Source organism: Callithrix jacchus, chromosome 19 (genome assembly GCF_049354715.1).
Source record: "Callithrix jacchus isolate 240 chromosome 19, calJac240_pri, whole genome shotgun sequence".
In the NCBI taxonomy this organism is placed as follows: domain Eukaryota; kingdom Metazoa; phylum Chordata; class Mammalia; order Primates; family Cebidae; genus Callithrix; species Callithrix jacchus.
This window is the reverse complement of record NC_133520.1, coordinates 45,184,495-45,201,775: the sequence shown is the minus strand read 5'-3', so window position 1 is coordinate 45,201,775 and position 17,281 is coordinate 45,184,495. Positions and strand designations below refer to the sequence as shown.

At 45.2% G+C, this 17,281-nt stretch overlaps 1 long non-coding RNA gene and 1 pseudogene across 1 annotated transcript; both read right to left on the bottom strand.

Moving 5' to 3' along the window:
- Nucleotides 1-1,104: 1,104 nt before the first annotated feature.
- On the bottom strand, nucleotides 1,105-7,728 carry LOC144580442 (uncharacterized). The gene is made up of 3 exons (XR_013529954.1): nucleotides 7,654-7,728; nucleotides 3,576-3,718; nucleotides 1,105-1,380 (listed from the first exon to the last, which is right to left on the bottom strand). It is a non-coding gene; the product is annotated as an uncharacterized LOC144580442 (long non-coding RNA).
- A 2,094-nt stretch (nucleotides 7,729-9,822) lies between these two features.
- On the bottom strand, nucleotides 9,823-10,403 carry LOC118142836 (mediator of RNA polymerase II transcription subunit 11 pseudogene; annotated as a pseudogene).
- Between the last annotated feature and the right edge of the window lie 6,878 nt (nucleotides 10,404-17,281).

Here is a 17,281-nt window from a genome sequence, read left to right as displayed (position 1 = left end):
TGTTTGCCTCCTGGGTTCAAGTGATTCTCCTGCCTCAGCCTCCATAGTAGCCTCCATAGTACAGGCACCCACCAGCATGCCTGGCTAACTTTTTGTATTTTTAGTAGAGACGAGATTTTACCATGTTGGCCAGGCTGGTCTCGAACTCCTGGCCTCAAGTGATTCACCCACCTTGGCCTCTCAAAGTGCTGGGATTACAGGCGTGAGCCACCGCGCCCAGCTATGTTTCCTTTGATTTTTTAAGTAGCTACCAGAGGTTTAAAACTACTTGTGTGGCTCACATGTTTGTGTTGGACATTGTCAGCACAGACTCTTTCTTCAGATACACACACAGTCACATAAACAGCTTAAATTTATATCTAATTGTTGGTGCCCATGACTTCATTCGAAATTGTTGGAATGCAGGTAGAAAACCATAGCTCTCATCTGTTCTCAGAAAACTTTCTGACAGATTGTTCAGAAAATAAATATCAAAATGTCATGGCTGTTGCTTAAAATTTTGAATGAATACCTCATTGCCTACAAAACGAGGTATCAATTTCTGCAACGTGATACTCAGAGCTCTTCTCAACGTGACTCTAATTTACTTTGCCAGCCTTCTTTCCTGACACATCCTGACCACACACACGCATCTGTTCTCTGGCTTCTCCGAACAATTTGACCTCCTCTCAAACAGGCACACACACAGCTTCCGCCGTTTCCTCATCCCCTTCTCTCCACCTAGGTATGCCCTCTTCCAATTTTTCACCTGTCTAAATCCTCTTCATTCAACAAGACCCTGTTCAAATATCATTTCCTCTGTTAATCCCTTTCTGTCATCAGAGATTGAACTGACTCCTCCTCTCTCTGGTTTGTCCCAAGGCAGTTTGCTCAGATCACAGTTGTATCAGTTTATTTCATATTGCAGTGAAATATACACATGCATGCGGGTATTTCACACAGACGCATACGCCTGTCTTCCATACTGCAATACGAACGCTTTTATGTAATGACCTTATATGCCTTATTTTTGCTTCTCCAGTGCCTTGTATATGATGGGCACACCAGAAAAGTTTGTTCGCTGAACTTTAAAAAAAGAAATTATAGAGAAAAGATAACACATTAGATTCCTAGATAATTTAATGAAAACCTAGGCTGTGTTAATAGTAGAATTGGAAAAGGGGAGAATTAAAGGAGATCCATGTCATGATTTGGGTAGAGGAAATAAGAGAAACAGGGCCCAAAAGTCCTTTGGTACCCACGATGGGAATGAATGGTGGTACTGGAAATGGAAGGAGATGGGAAGAGCAGCATTGCTGAGAAGGTCAAGATGCAGTGGGCGAAGACAGGTGTGGAGTTCTTCTGGGTCTCAGGTGACAGCAAGGCAGATAGAAGAGGTCCCTGCAGGTACAAAACATGTGAGTCTGGGGCTGGGTGACACTGAGAGATACCTGATTAAAATTTGTGTATGATGTCCTGGGAGATGAACTCAAGAAAGAGAACATGTGGAAAAAACAAAGGGTATTGAAGCCAGAGACTTGGGTGATAACACGTAAGGGTTGGAAGGAAAAAGTAAACCCAATAAATAAGATAAAGACACCAAAATCAGAGAGAGAATTTTGTAAATTGTACCTAGAACTCTAATTATAAAGAATCCTGGAGGCTGGGCATGGTGGTTCACACCTGTAATCCCAGCACTTTGGGAGGCTGGGGTGGGCAGATCACAAGGTCAAGAGATCGAGACCATCCTGGCCAACATGATGGAAGGCCATCTCTACAAAATAATACAAAAATTAGCTGGGTGTGGTGGTGCGCACCTGTAATCCCAGCTACTTGGGAGGCTGAGGCAGGAGAATCACTTGAACCCAGGAGGCAGAGGTTGCAGTGAGCTGAGATCATGCCACTGCACTCCAGTCTGGTGACAGAGCAAGACTCCGTCTCAAAAACAAAACAAAACCAAAAAACCCAAAAAAAAAATGAGAAAAAGAAAGAGCCGGGCATGGTGGCTCACGCCTGTAATCCCAGCACTTTGGGAGGCCAAGGCAGGTGGATCACCTAAAGTCGGGAGTTCGAGGCCAACCTGACCAACATGGAGAAACCCCGTCTGTACTAAAAATACAAAATTAGCCAGGCATGGTGGTGCACACCTGTAATCCCAGCTACTTGGGAGGCTGAGGCAGGGGAACCACTTGAGCCTGGGAGATGGAGGTTTCGGTGAGCCAATATTGTGCCATTGCACTCCAGCCTGCTTTTTCATCTTCACAAGAGTGAAACTCCATCTCAGATTAAAAAAAAGAAAGAAAGAAAGAAAGAGGGCGTGGTGGCTCCCATCTGTAATTTCAGCACTTTGGAAGTCTGAGGTGAGGGATCACCAGAGGACAGGAGTTCAAGGCCAGCCTGGCCAACATAGTGAAACCTCATCTCTACTAAAAGTACAAAAAATTAGCTAGTCATGGTGGTAAGCACCTGTAATCCCAAGTACTAGGGAGGCTGAGGCAGGAGAATCACTTGAACTAGAAGGTGGAGGTTGCAGTGAGCCGAGATTGCACCATTGCACTCCAGCCTGGGCAACAAGAGCAAGACTCTGTCTCAAAAAAAAAAAAGAATCCTGGAAATTCCAGTTTTTATCCTTTCATCCCTTGAAATACTGAGTTGGGTGGATGTAGAAGGGGAAAAATGTATACCAAATGCCAGCTGATCTTATCCAGTGTTTTGGAATGAAGAGGTTATATTTGGCCCACGAGAGAGCAGTTTTAGTAAGGTGGGAAGATGAAAAAGCAGGCTGAATGGGTAAGAAATGAAGAGTATGAAGGAAGAGAAACCTTTTGCAAAGGTCGCATCCTTTTCTTGGAAAATCTATAGAATCTCCTAAGGATTAGGAGCACAGCCTGTGGATTTCAGTCTCAGCTATGCCACTGATTAACTGCGTGATTACAAGCGAGTGTGGCAAGCTCTTTGATTCCCCGTTTTCTTATGTGTAAATTGAGAATAACAATATTGCCTGTAGGATTTACTGTGAGGGTGAAATGATTCCATCCATGCTGAGTGCTCAGCATAGTTCTCGGCACCTTGCAACATACAAGGGAGTTGCTGCTCTTATCAATTTTGCTCCATGCCTTTTTGAGCAAACATCCCTGGTTAAGCATTGATTTTTTTTTTTTTTTTTTTTTTTTTTTTGAGACGGAGTCTCGCTCTGTCCCCAGGCTGGAGTACAGTGCCCCAATCTCTGCTCACTACAACCTTCACCTCCTTGGTTCAAGCAATTCTCTTGCCTCAGCCTCCCGAGTAGCTGGGACTACAGGTGTGCGCCACCACACCCAGCTAATTTTTGTGTTTTTAGTAGAGACGAGGTTTCACCACTTTGCCCAAAATGGTCTCCATCTCTTGACCTTGTGATCTGCCCCCCTCAGCCTCCCAAAGTGCTGGGATTACAGGCATGAACGACCTCGCCCGGCCGGATTTCTTGATTTGGTATCGTATAAGTTTTATCTTCATTTGTTGAGGTGTTGTGTTAGTTGTATTGGTTTGCTGGGGCTGCCATAACAAAGCACCACAGCTGAGTGGCTTAAGCAACAGAAATTGGCTTTTTCACAAACCTGGAGGCTAAAATCTGAGATCACAGTGTTAGCAGCGTTGGTTTCTTCTGAGGCCCCTCTCCTTGGCCTGTATGTGGTCATCTGCTTCCCTGGGTCCTCACAGACCTTCCTTTCTTCCGTGTCTCCCGGAGTTCTAACCTCCTCTTCATGTAAAGACATCAGTAATATTGGATCAGAGCCCTAATAATCTCATTGTAACTTTATTACCTCTGTAAAGACCCAATCCTCCAATATGGTCGTATTCTGGGGTGCTAGGGGTGACAAATTCAACATAGAAATTTTTGGAGTTCATCCTATGACAGGTTTTTTTGTTGTTTTTGAGACAGAGTATCACTCTGTCACCCTGGCTGGAGTGCAGTGGCATGATCTTGGCTCACTGCAGCCTCTGCCTCCCAGGTTCAAGTAATTCTGCCTCAGCCTCCTGAGTAGCTGGGATTACAGGTGCCCACCACCATGCCCGGCTGATTTTTGTATTTTGGTAGAGATGGAGTTTCACCATGTTGGCCAGGCTGGTCTCAAGCTCCTGACCTAAAGTGATCTGCCTGAGGTGGCCTCCCAAAATGCCTGGATTATAGGCGTGAGTCACCTCACCCAGTCCCATGACAGGTGTTTTTTGACCAAAATAATGCACCCTGTTTATATTTTATTCTTTTAAAAAAAGGAAAATTTTGAAGCATGTTAAAGGACTAAGAGAAAAGTTTCCACTGGAAGAAGAACTCAGAAACTCAGAGTGGTGAAAAACAGTTGCTTAGGTTTAGGGTTTTTTTGGTTGTTTTCTATTTGTTTGTTTATTTGTTTTGAGACAGAGACTTTCTCTGTCACCCAGGCTGGAGTGCAGTGGTGCAATCTTGGCTCACTACAACCTCCGCCTCCCAGGTTCAAGCATTTCTCCTGCCTCAGCCTCCTGAGTAGCTGGGATTGCAGGAATGTGCCACCATGCCCAGCTAATTTTTTGTATCTTTAGTAGAGACAGAGTTTCACTGTTTTGGCCAGGCTGGTCTCCAACTCCTGACCTCGTGATCCACCTGCCTCAGCCTCCCAACGTGCTGGGATTACAGGTGTGAGCCACCGCACCTGGCCACTTGCTTAGGTTTAGAGACTAATGAGTGGTCAGGGATTCTGCTGAATTCTAACCCAACATTCTTCTCTACTTTCCCCCACCCTCCGCCCATTCCTCAGCACTACTTCTGCATGTCATTCTAAATCTGCATGCCTCTTCATATATGAAAATAATTCTTTTCATAAAGCTTCTGGTGATCAGATGCTTTACTGAATAGCGCTGTTATTTCCCTGGGGCTGAAAGGCAGAGACATAGGCAGTTTTACAAGAGAGACTGAAAAATACAACAATGACACAAAAGGGTGGGGCTGTCCCACGAGGACTGCTTGCTACTGTGTGCTTGCTTCAAATCTCCACTAACTCCTCGTAAAACCTGGGACTGGAATTCTCCAGGCACCACGGCCGCTATCACAGCTGCCTGTACCACACATGTGCCTCCCCGATGTGGCAAGGGTGGCCATATGTGGCTTATTAATAAACTTTCTCTGTTTTAAAGATTGCCTCGAAGAGGCCAGATTTCCCCAACAACTCTGTTTGCTGGACTCTTCCCCCCTCAAGTCTCCGGTAGCTATAAACACAGCCATCTCTGCCTTCCTTCTTAATGACTGGAGGTGAAAGATTCTGCTGCTGTCCTGCATTTATTCTAAACAGGTGATCTCTTACTACAAGGAATTAAATTAAACAGCATATCACTTTGATATGGTTTGGCTGTGTCCCCACCCAAATCTCATCTTGAATTATAGCTCCCATCATTCCCACGTGTTGTGGGAGGGACACAGTGGCTGGTAATTGAATCATGGCGGCACTTTTCCCCATACTGTTCTTGTGGTAGTGAATAAGTCTCTTGAGATCTGATGGTTTGATAAAAGGAAAGCCCTTCCTCTTGGCCCTCATTCTCTCTTGTCTGCTACCACGTATGACATGCCTTTCACCTTCCGCCATGATTGTAAGGCCTCCCCAGCCATGTGGAACTGTGAGTCCATTAAACTTCTTTTTCTTTCTTTTTTTTTTGTTTTTGTTTTTTGAGGCAGAATCTCACTCTGATGCCCAGACTGGAGTGCAGTGGCAAGATCTCGGCTCACTGCAACCTCTGCCTCCTGGGTTCAAGCAACTCTCTTGCCTCAGCCCTTTGAGTAGCTGGGATTAAAGGCATCCACCACCAGATCTGGCTAATTTTTTATATTTTTGTTAGAGATGGGGTTTCACCATGTTGATCAGGCTGGTCTTGAACTCCTGATCTCAGGTGATTCCCCCCCCGGCCACCTCGGCCTCCTAAAGTGCTAGGATTACAGGCATGAACCACTATGCCTGGCCTAAAATTCTTTTTCAGATGGCTCATCCGTTTTCCTAACTCATCCTTATATGAATATTTCTTTCCCATTTTTGCCGTTCTCTTTTTATTATTATGAAACAATTCTGGCATATAAAAAGTATAGAGAACAGTACAATTAGTAAGCATCTACCCACAGCCTACATTACACAGAGTTAAAACATAGTTACAAAACATAATCAAAACCTGGAAGTTTCTATACACAATCCCCTAGAGTGCTCCCGGCCCTCAATCTATAAAATCCTACACACCTTTATTCCACCTTAAAATGAAAATTCTGGCTGGAGCTTACCATTTGGACAAAACATCAGAACGGGAGTTCTGTTTGAGGGCTAGTAAAGGAAGAAGGCAATGAATAAAGGATAGAAAATTTACAGCTGGGCCTCAAACGCTGAAAACTTTGTGTTTTCCTAACTAGGATTGTTCATCTATTCATCAGCTCCGAGAGAAAATGGCAGCCACCATTTTTCTCTCATCCACAATATTCAGATCAAAGGTTTTCAAAGTCTATTCCCTGACCGCTTAGTAAATCATGAAATCAATTTGGCAGATTAGGACCAGCAAGATTAAAAATAACAAAGCAGGCTGGGTGCGGTGACTCTCACCTGTAATCCCAGCACTTTGGGAGCCGAGGTCACCTGAGGTCAGGAGTTCAAGATCAGCCTGGGCAAGATGGCAAAACCCTGTCTCTACTAAAAATACAAAAGTTAGCTGGACATGGTCACGGGTGCCTGTAATCCCGTCTACTCAGGACGCTGAGGAGGCAGGGAGACCTGCTTGAATGTGAGAGGCGGAGGTTGCAGTGAGCTGAGATCACACTACTGCACTCCAGCCTGGATGACAGAGCAAAACTCCACCTCCAAAATAAATAAATAAATAAGTAAATAACAAAGCAGACTAAAGAGAACAAAAAAAAAGGATCAGCAAGGGCCAGGCGCGGTGGCTCACGCCTGTAATCCCAGCACTTTGGGAGGCCAAGGCGGGTGGAACACGAGGTCAACAGAACGAGACCATCCTGGTCAACATGGTGAAACCCCGTCTCTACTAAAAATTACAAAAAATTAGCTGGGCACGGTGGCACGTGCCTGTAATCCCAGCTACTCAGGAGGCTGAGGCAAGAGAATTGCCTGAACCCAGGAGGCAGAGGTTGCGGTGAGCCGAGATCGCGCCATTGCACTCCAGCCTGGGTAACAAGAGCGAAACTCCGTCTCAAAAAAAAAAAAAAAAGAAAGGATCAGCAAGGAGAAAATACCAAAGTGTGTATGGGGGCTAGGTAACGGTGGCTCAGGCCTGTTACCTCTGCACTTTGGGAGGCCAAGGCAGATGGATCATCTGAGATCAGGAGTTCAAGACCAGCTTGGCCAACATGGTAAAACCCCATCTCTACTAAAAATACAAAAATTGGCTGGGCACGGTGGCAGGTGCCCATAATCCCAGCTACTTGGGAGGCTGAAGCAGAATCACTTGAACCCAGGAGGCAGAGGTTGCAGTGAGCAGAGATGGAGCCACTGCACTCTAGCCTGGGCAACACAGAGAGACTCTGTCTCAAAAAAAAGTTTGTAAGGGTAAATTTCATGGTGGAAGATTTTGTTTCCTATTTACATATGATTATGTATTTGTGTATGTGCACACAGTTGCTGTGTACTATTATATTCCTCTCCCATGGGTCTAGTGAAAAAACCCTGAGACCTGCTGTTTCGAAGGCTTGACAATGTTCCAGCAGGCCTGAAGTCCAGTCTCCAGCTTCTGGGTGAGAAGGAAGCGATGAGGCGAGAGGATATTATCAAGGCATTGCTTCAAGGACAAAGTCTTCTGCCTGGAAACTTGCAGCATGAAATATACAACCGCAGCACTTCTCTCTCCCCACCTAAACCATTTACTTCCTAGAGCCAGAATTACACCCTCCAACCAGAATGCTGAAAAATTTGCAGCCAAGCTTGAGTCTTACTTATCCTTGTGTTCTCAATCCCTCCTATTGCCTGGCAATTTTCAAAGCCATATGCATTAAGTCAGCATTTCATTAACGGTGTTTCAAGGATACCCGAAATGTGTTTTAATCAGGTACGGTAAGGCATGCCAACGTGGAAATGACTGTCATGAAGGAAGAAGTTATTTGTACTCACAGATCCCTGGAAGCAGGGGGCTATGGCACGGCACACAGGGCCACATGGGAAAGTGCTGGGGTCTGTGGAGATGCAGAGGGAGCAAGGGGAAAATAGGGGCAAGAGTGTTCATTGTGATTTTGCAGGAAGGAGCAAGCTAGGCAGCGTAAGCAGGTTAAGCAGGTTTAGGGTTAGCAGCTAGTTTGAATAATTTCAGTGGGTCTTGGGGTTAGGGGAGATGCCCCTAGTTTTTGGTAACTGGTCCTGAGGTCAACAGGACACATGGTAGATAGTGGCCCTGAGTGTGAGGGCTTTGCGAGAGGCCAAGGAAGGAGATGGTTTGGAGTCTGGGCTCTGGATTGACTGGTTTGCATACGGAAGAGGTGCTGCAAGGTAAATTGTTCCTACCTCTAGGAAGTGGCTAGCCCTGAGAGGGGGCCTCTTTCTAGGGTCAGCAAGGCCTCAGGATGTTCAAGCATCAAACATACAGAAAAGAATCGCTTGAGGCCAGGAGTTCGAGACCAGCCTGGGCAACACAGTAAGGCCCCATCTACCCAAAAAATAAAAATTAAAAAAAAAAAAAAGCAAGATTAAAACAGTTTTTGAAATGGAGATAGAATATCTGATTGTAACAGTTATTCTGTGCAAATTCTGTTGGGAGGCACAAAGTAGAATATTTGCCCATAATTCGTATTCTCTCTCTCTCTCCTTTTCCTCCTTATATGCCTAGTTTGGAGCTTGGTATGTAATGGGCATTCAGAAGTGTTTGATTTTCTTCCCCTTACATTAAATATCATAATTTTGGCCAAGTGCAATGGCTCATGCCCGTAATCCCAGCACTTTGGGAGGCTGAGGTGAGCGGATCACTTGAGGTCAAGAGTTCGAGAGTGGCTTAGACAACATGGTGAAACCCTGTCACTAGTAAAAATACAAAAATTAGCCAGGTGTGGTGGCACATGCTCGTAATCCCAGCTACTTAGGAGGCTGAGGCATGAGAATTGCTTGAACCTGAGAGGCAGGTTGCAGTGAGTCAAGATCATGCCACTGCACTTCAACCTGGGCAACAGAGTGAGACTTTATCTCAATAATAATCATAATAATTTTGAATTAGTAGATATACAGTAGTCTCTATGTGAAAGTGGATTCATTAGAACATAACTTTTCATCAAACCAAAATATGTAATATTAAACGATTATCTCTGCCCATGTGGAAATGAGCATTTCTGGCATACTAAAGCAAAGAAAGTATGGTAATAGTGGATTATATAGAGTTGTCAGGTAAAAATATAGAATGCCCAATTATATTTGAATTTCAGGTAAACAACAAAAATCTTTATATATGTCCCAAATATTGCCTGAGACACAGACTAGAAAGATTATTTGTTGTTTTCTTGGAATTTATATTTAACTGGACATTCTGTACTTTTATTTACTGGCACCTTAGTGTGGTGGGCAGAATTCTAAAAGCCCCCCAGGAGTCGGTATCCTAATCTCTGGAGCCTGTGAATTTGGGAAGCACCCTGCTGGAGAGGCCACGGCATAGCTGTGGGGAGGCTCGGGCTTCAGTTTTTCCGTGGAGAGGCCACGGCATAGCTGTGGGGAGGCTCGGGCTTCAGTTTTTCCGTGGAGAGGCCACGGCATAGCTGTGGGGAGGCTCGGGCTTCAGTTTTTCCATGCCTACCATTTGCCCCTTTGTCTTTGACGGAGTGTCACCAAGTTGGCCATGCTGGTCTTGAACTCCCGACCTCACGTGATCCTCTGGCCTCCGCCCCCCCAAGTGTACTTTGACCGCATGTAGGTGCCCATGCTCCCCATCCTACATGTTCCCAGGTTCTGTCCCATGGCGCAGGCGATGGTCTCCCTCTGAGCTCTGGGTCCACCTCCCTAGCCTAGTTCTCCAGCATCTGCTCACAGGTTCGAGCCACATCAGTGAGCTTGAGACGAGCATAGTCCACTCGCCTCAGAGCCATCTGACATCCTTCCTCGAAGAGCAGCTGGACCCTCATGGGGCTGCCCTGTGGCCACCTGGGTGAGGTAGCGGATCTGAGCTGACAGCTCCGCCTCCTGGTGTTGCACTGAAGCGGTGAAGGCCGCCGCCTGTCGGTCTAGAAGCCGCTCGTTGGTTTTTCCCTCGGACAATTGTAGGACCACCATCCCTGCATTCTGAAGGATGGCGCCGATTTCCCGTTCGATGTCTTCCAGGGCGCGTAGTCGCTCGTTCGCCAGGCTGTAGGTAGCCGTCGTCACTCCGGGAATCCTCCTCAGGAGTTTCTCGCGAGAAACGCAGCGCTGGTTCCGGAAGCGGCTGTCGGTGTGCGCCTGCGCAGAGGGCCTCATCGTTGCTTTAAAGCTGAATGATAGACTAAATTGTTCCCACCGTTAGCCCGGCCTATGCCCAGAAATGAGTGGGGACAGCCGGCCTGTGAGCTCCAGCAAGGTGGACTCAGCCGTGCTAGACTTCTCTCACTGTTAGGATCTTTGCAAAGGTGTTTACACCAGAGGGCTACTTGTGCTGGCCTAGGGACCCACACTACTCAGAGATGATGGCGATTGAGTCAGGTCAGGTGGCCATCCACACGGGCCACCCACGTGGCTCCTCAGAAGGAGGTTCACGCCATTTACCCCACCCAGCTTCTTTTAATTCCACAGGAAAATTCCCCCTCACTTCCAAGATCAGGTCCGTGATCCAGGGAGTCAATACCCAATTTTCTCTGCGCTTTCTTTGACCTAGTAGTTAAAATCATAAGCTCTAGAGGCAGTTAAACTTAGGTTTCGGCCGGACGCGGTGGCTCAAGCCTGTAATCCCAGCACTTTGGGAGGCCGAGGCGGGTGGATCACAAGGTCAACAGATCGAGACCATCCTGGTCAACATGGTGAAACCCCGTCTCTACCAAAAATACAAAAAATTAGCTGGGCATGGTGGCGCGTGCCTGTAATCCCAGCTACTCAGGAGGCTGAGGCAGAAGAATTGCCTGAACCCAGGAGGCGAAGGTTGTGGTGAGCCGAGATCACGCCATTGCACTCCAGCCTGGGTAACAAGAGCGAAACTCCGTCTCAAAAAAAAGAAACTTAGGTTTCCTGGTTCTAGAGTTAACTGCCTCTCTAACTTTCAACAAGTTGTTTAGTTTCTCTATGTCTCAGTTTCCACATCTGTAAAACGAATTATAACCAAATTCATAGCGTATTGTAAGAATTAAATAATGTAGGTAAGGCACGGCGGCTCAGACGTGTAATCCCAGCACTTTGGGAGGCTGAGGTGGATGAATCACTTGAGGCCAAGAGTTCAAGAACAGCCAGGCCAACATGTGGAAACCCCATCTCTACTAAAAATATAAAAATCAGCCAGGCATGGTGGTATGTGCCTGTAATCCCAGCCACTCGGGAGGCTGAGGTAGGAGAATCACTTGAACCTGGGAGATAGAGGTTGCAGCGAGCCAAGGTCATACCACTGCACTTCAGTCTGGGAGGCAGGGCAAAATCCCATCTCAAAAAATTATGAAATAATGTATAAATGCAGTCAGCCTCACGCCTGGCATGTGTTACATTTTTAATGATTGCCACCCAATATCATTATTGATATTATCATTGCTTTGTTGTGTTGTTATTGTGTTCCTTGATATTTCTTTCCTATAAGGCTATAAGCAGCTTTGGAGAGCAGGGACCATATTTTATTTCTATTAATTTTCCTGAATATCTACCATGTCTGGCACATAATAAATGCTCCATAATGGTTTGCTGAATGAATGGATTGATGCATCAGCAATTGCTTTGAAGTGTCGCTGCTGGAAAATATGTTTCTATGCTTTTTAAAAAAAAAAGAAAGAAAAGAAAAGAAAAAGTATGCAATGGGTTTGGGATAAGGCCAGAGGTTTTTCTTTCATGTAGGTCTGAGACAATTGTTAGCATCCTTGTGAACTTGGAGAGAGAGAACTGGATGACATACCTTCCAGAGATAGCACATTAGGTGACAGAAAGCCAGCTACGTTTCATTCTTATCCCTATGTAGTTTTTAGAAAACAATTAATCAGCTGTATAACTACCCTGTCCAATGTCTTGCCTTCTCTTTGCTCATCGTCTGTTTCCCTAATTTATCCCCACCACCAAAGTGAGAAGACTGATCTCAAACTCTTGGCTCTGTGGACCTGCCAACATGGAGTTCGTTCACATTTTGCCTGAGGTGTTATAGTCATGTGGATTCACTTGAACAGCAGGAAAGCCAAAACCATTCCCAAAGGATTCTAGAAATGACTTTTGGAAGCACATTTAAAAAATTCCCAAATGGATGTGCCCGGAGTAAGAAAAGCCTGAAAACAAGTATAATCACCTTCAAAGTGAAAATCTCTCCTATGCATTCTTGAGGGGTTGGTTTTTCCAAGTATCTGCTAAGACCCCCTACATTTTATGTGTATTATCACATCTCTAAATATTTAAGCACAATTCTCTATCTAAAAATGTTCCACATTTGCCATGGAAACCCTCCAGTATTTCTAAATTCACATGTACTCTGTGTGTGTGTGTGTGTGTGTGTGTGTGTGTGTGTGTGACACAGTCTCACTCTGTCACCCAGGCTGCAGTGCAGTGGCATGATCTCAGCTCATTGAAACCTCCATCTCCCAGCTTCAAGTAATTCTTTTGCCTCAGCCTCCCAAGTAGCTGGGATTACAGGCACACACCACCACACCCAGCTAATTTTTTGTATTTTTAATAGAGATGGGGTTTCACCATGTTGCCCATGCCAGTCTTGAAATCCCAGCCTCAGGCGATCAGCCCGCCTCGAACTCCCAACCTCAGGCGATCTGCCCACCTCGGCCTCCAAAACTGCTGGGATTACAGGCATGAGCCACTGCGCCCAACCCACATGTACTGTACGAGAAGAGGTTCCTACATTGTTATCCTTGGAAAGGAAGTGTGTTTGTGTGTGTACACACACGCGTGTGTGAGGTGGGAAGGTAGAGATTATGGGTGAATTATCAAAAGATTTCACAGATTCTAGAAGCAGCTCACGTATCTCATGATCTTCATGCTGGAAAGATTTGTTTGGTTCCTGAAAAACCCATCACCTATGCTTAAAGGGATATTCGCTCACCAAATATTTATTGAGCACTGCTATACATAGGACTCTGATAAACATTCTAGAAAATAAAGAAGCCTCTGGATGGGTAAGAGTCCAGTTGGGTAAGAAAAGGCAGAAATGATGCTGGTTATAGTGAATAGAGAGTGATTATTTCTGGCTTGAATGAGCTGGAAAGGCTTCAGAAGGAAGTGAAATTTGAACTCAGTCTTGAAGAATGGGTAGTTTTGTCACTACTGGAAGAGAAGGGATATGGTGGAAGAACATTCCCAGAAGGTAGATCAAGAAAGAACAAAGGGCAGAGCTGGCAGGTGACTCAGGGATACACTCAGGCCTGCTTGTTCCAAGCAGAGCTTTTACGCTGGGAAGTAACAAGAGGAAATTTTGCAAAGTGGACGTGAGTGTCTAGGAAAGGACCATAATGGCAGTAGTACTAAACAGGACTCATTATAATGTTTGTAGTGCGTAAAAATAAAATTAATTAACAATGACTTAGCATCCTTCAGGAAAACAAAATAGAAACTCTCAAGCTTTAGGAAAGTAAGGGGAGGGGAGACTCACTTAGCTTGGAAACACATAGAGCCACTTCAAGGTATCAAGGTAACCCTAAGAAAGGGTGTAATAGGGGCCAGGCGCGGTGGCTTACGCCTGATCCCAGCACTTTTGGAGGCCGAGTGGTTGGCAGGCAGATCATAAGGTCAGGAGTTCAAGACCAGATTGGTCAACATAGTGAAACCCTGTGTCTACTAAAAATACAAAAATTAGCCAGGTATGGTGGCACGCACCTGTCGTCCCAGCTACTCAGGAGGCTGAGGCAAGAGAATCGCTTGTACGCATGAGGCAGAGATTGCAGTGAGCTGAGACCACACTATTGCACTCCAGCCTGGATGACAAAGTGAAACAGAGAGAGAGAGAGAGAAATAGGGATTCCGTGGCTCCAGTACTCCAAACTCTCATCTATTTCTTTAACTTTCTTCCATTTGGTTATTTGTATTATCTTTTAATACACCAAGTCTTTGCCTGTAGCCCCAACTTTTAATTTAATTTAATTTTTTTATGTTTTATTATTTTATGTTTTATTTGAGACAAAGTCTCACTATGTTGCCCAGGCTTGTCTCAAACTCCTGAGCTCAAGTAATCCTCCCACCTTGGCCCCCAAAAGTGCTGTAACTATAGGTATAAGTCACCTCACCAAACAGCCCCAATTTCATAGTCCTCTATTATTGTGATTTCAGAAGCAAAATTGCCTCTTGTACAGCTCCAGACAAAAAATACAAGGGTGGAGTTCTGATTGTTGTGGCTTCAGTCACATGACCACCCTACTTGAATCACATGATGATGGGAAAGGGGCATCTTTATGTGACTGGTCAACCCTGTGTCACATGCCTACTCTGTGAGCCAGGAGAAAGCTTTGTAAATAGGCAGGTGGAATAACCACCAGCCTTCATTGCAACATGCTAAGAGTTTTATGCTTTCGTAAATTAATTCACTCCTTCACATATTCATTTCTATAGTTTTTTTCTTTTGAAAAAGGCTCTCCTCTGTTGCCCAGGCTGGAGTGTAGTGGCGCAATATGGCTCACTGCAGCCTTGAACTCCCAGGGTGAAGGAATCCGCCCACCTCAGCCTCCTGGGTAGCTGGGACCACAGGTGTGTGACACCACGCTGGCTAATTTTTGTATTTTTGGTAGAAACCAGGTTTCACCCTGTTGCCCAGGCTGGTCTCAAACTTCTCAGCTCCTACCTTGGCCTCCCAAAGTGCTGGGATTACAGGTTTGAGCCACCACACCCAGCCTGACTTTCATCTTATAGACAATGGAAAAGTATTAAAAGATTTTTCGGGGCTGGGCGAGGTGACTCATGCCTGTAATCCCAGCACTTTGGGTGGCCGAGGCAGGCAGATCACCTGAAGTTGGGAGTTGAAGACCAGCCTGGCCAACATGGAGAGACCCTGTCTCTACTAAAAATACAAAATTAGCCAGGCATGGTGGCACATACTAGTCCCAGATACTCGGGAGGCTGAGGCAGGAGAATCGCTTGAACCCGGGAGGTGGAGGTTGCAGTGAGCAGAGATTGTGCGATTGCACTCCAGCCTGGGCAACACAAGAGTGAAATTCTGTCTCAAAAAAAAAAAAAAAGAAAGAAAAGAAAAAAGACTTTTCATCTAGTAAGTAACAGAAATTATAGCAGTCTCCAGGATGGGTTAGAATGGAGAAGAAAGCCAGATAGATGACAACCACACAAAAAGTGAGGGAGCCTGAACCAAGCTGGGACAGGGAGGGAAGAAAGGAGGCGACAAACTGGGTGCTGAGAGGTGGATTATCACATCACAAACGGCCCAGTAGCCCTCTCTTCAGTGAAGGTCCCATGTATTCCATAAGATTACTGGGGCCTTGGCTGAACTTCAGATTTTTTTTTTTCTTTTTTGCTTAGTGTCTCTTGCCTAGAACTCCAAAATTTGACCTCTGCACTAAGTTGTTTTAGGATCCAAAACATGATACAGTGAGGAATGGAAAGTGTTTTATACAAGAATTTTTTAAATGTCCATGAATGTCTAATGCAGTGTACAGATACATCAAATGTCAGCAAATTCGTGATGACCTTGTAGCCAGAACACCATCTCCTGTCCCCATGCCGGGAATAGGCCCAATTCTGGCTGGACTTTACCCAGCAGCATAAGTGCAAGCTGAAATTCACCACCCTCGGTATGCCCACAATCAAGGATTTTGAGCTGTACTTGAGATGAGGCCAATATGATGGTGGAATTGTTAGGGAAACAGGAACGTGGGAGAGCCAGGGTGACATCATTTTCAAATCAACTCCATCTTAAAACTAGCAAGGCACATTCCTTGCCAGTCACGACCTGTGGTCATAAGATGTTTACCACCAAGGAAACAGCTTAATCACGCCTGCAAGGACAAACTCCTATGACAACAAAACGTCCAGATGTCCCGATATTGCATAACAATGTATGCTTTTAAGGTGACTATGGTTATGCTTTTGATGTGCTTACGCACTGAAATGCCAAGGAAAACTTTCTTTAAATCAACAAAGTAATAAATGTTGTTTTAGCTTAGGTTTTACGTAGATAAGATCCCTATATAAAAAGAGTTTAAGACAAAGATGGTGCATTCCTTGTCTTGCTTTCTGAGGACACTCTCACTCTGTAACTGAGTAGCTTTCGGTAAACTCTCTCTTCTCGCTGTACTCTGCAACTCACTTTGAATTCCTTCCTGCGAGAGATCCAGGAACTCGAGGCCTGAATTGGAACCCTTTTTCCCGATTGGAATGTTTTCTCTAGATACAGGCATTTCCTTTATGAAGAAAGAAATCCTTTTACAGCTTTAAGACTCAGGAAGATGAATGTCTGTAAGGTAGTTTCCTTCAGTTTTTATTCATGTCATTAGAGAATGACATGATTGGGAAGTGAAGGCTTTCTCCTGAGTTTTCTGCAAAAAGCAAAGGTTTGTTACCATTTGCAACGGTGAAAGTCCCACTAGCTATGTGACTGGGTGAGTCACTTCACTGCTCCAGGGTACAAACATCTCTTATGTAAAATGAGCATTAGATCATCTCTGAGCAGGTTGACCGTATAATTAACTTTCTAGAGTGAAAGCCGGTACCTTTGAAATTACACCAAGACAACAGGCATAAACTGGGCTATCTGGAAAGACTGGAACATATGGTCATCTCTCTCTAGGAAGCTCTGAAGCTCTAAAGCGATATGGTTCTCAGGTTCATTGTCTGCACCCAAATCTATTCCTTGGGATGGTCTTGACATTATAAACTTCCCTCTGGGCAGGATAATCTTATTGTGTGTGTGTGTGTGTGTGTGTGTGTGTGTGTGTGTGTGTTTAATTGCACTTTAGGTTTTGGGGTACATGTGCAGAACATGCAAGATAGTTGCATAGGTGCACACATGGCAGTGTGTTTTGCTGCCTTCCTCCCCTTCACCCACATTTGGCATTTCTCCTCAGGCTATCCCTCCCCAGCTCCCCCCCATGCTGTCCCTCCCCTATTCCCCCCAATAGACCCCAGTGTGTAGTACTCCCTTCCCTGTGTCCATGTGTTCTCATTTTTAAGGACTTGTTTAACTTAGTGAAAATGCTCATCTCTCTCTTAGCTATAGCGGAGGTACATACTCG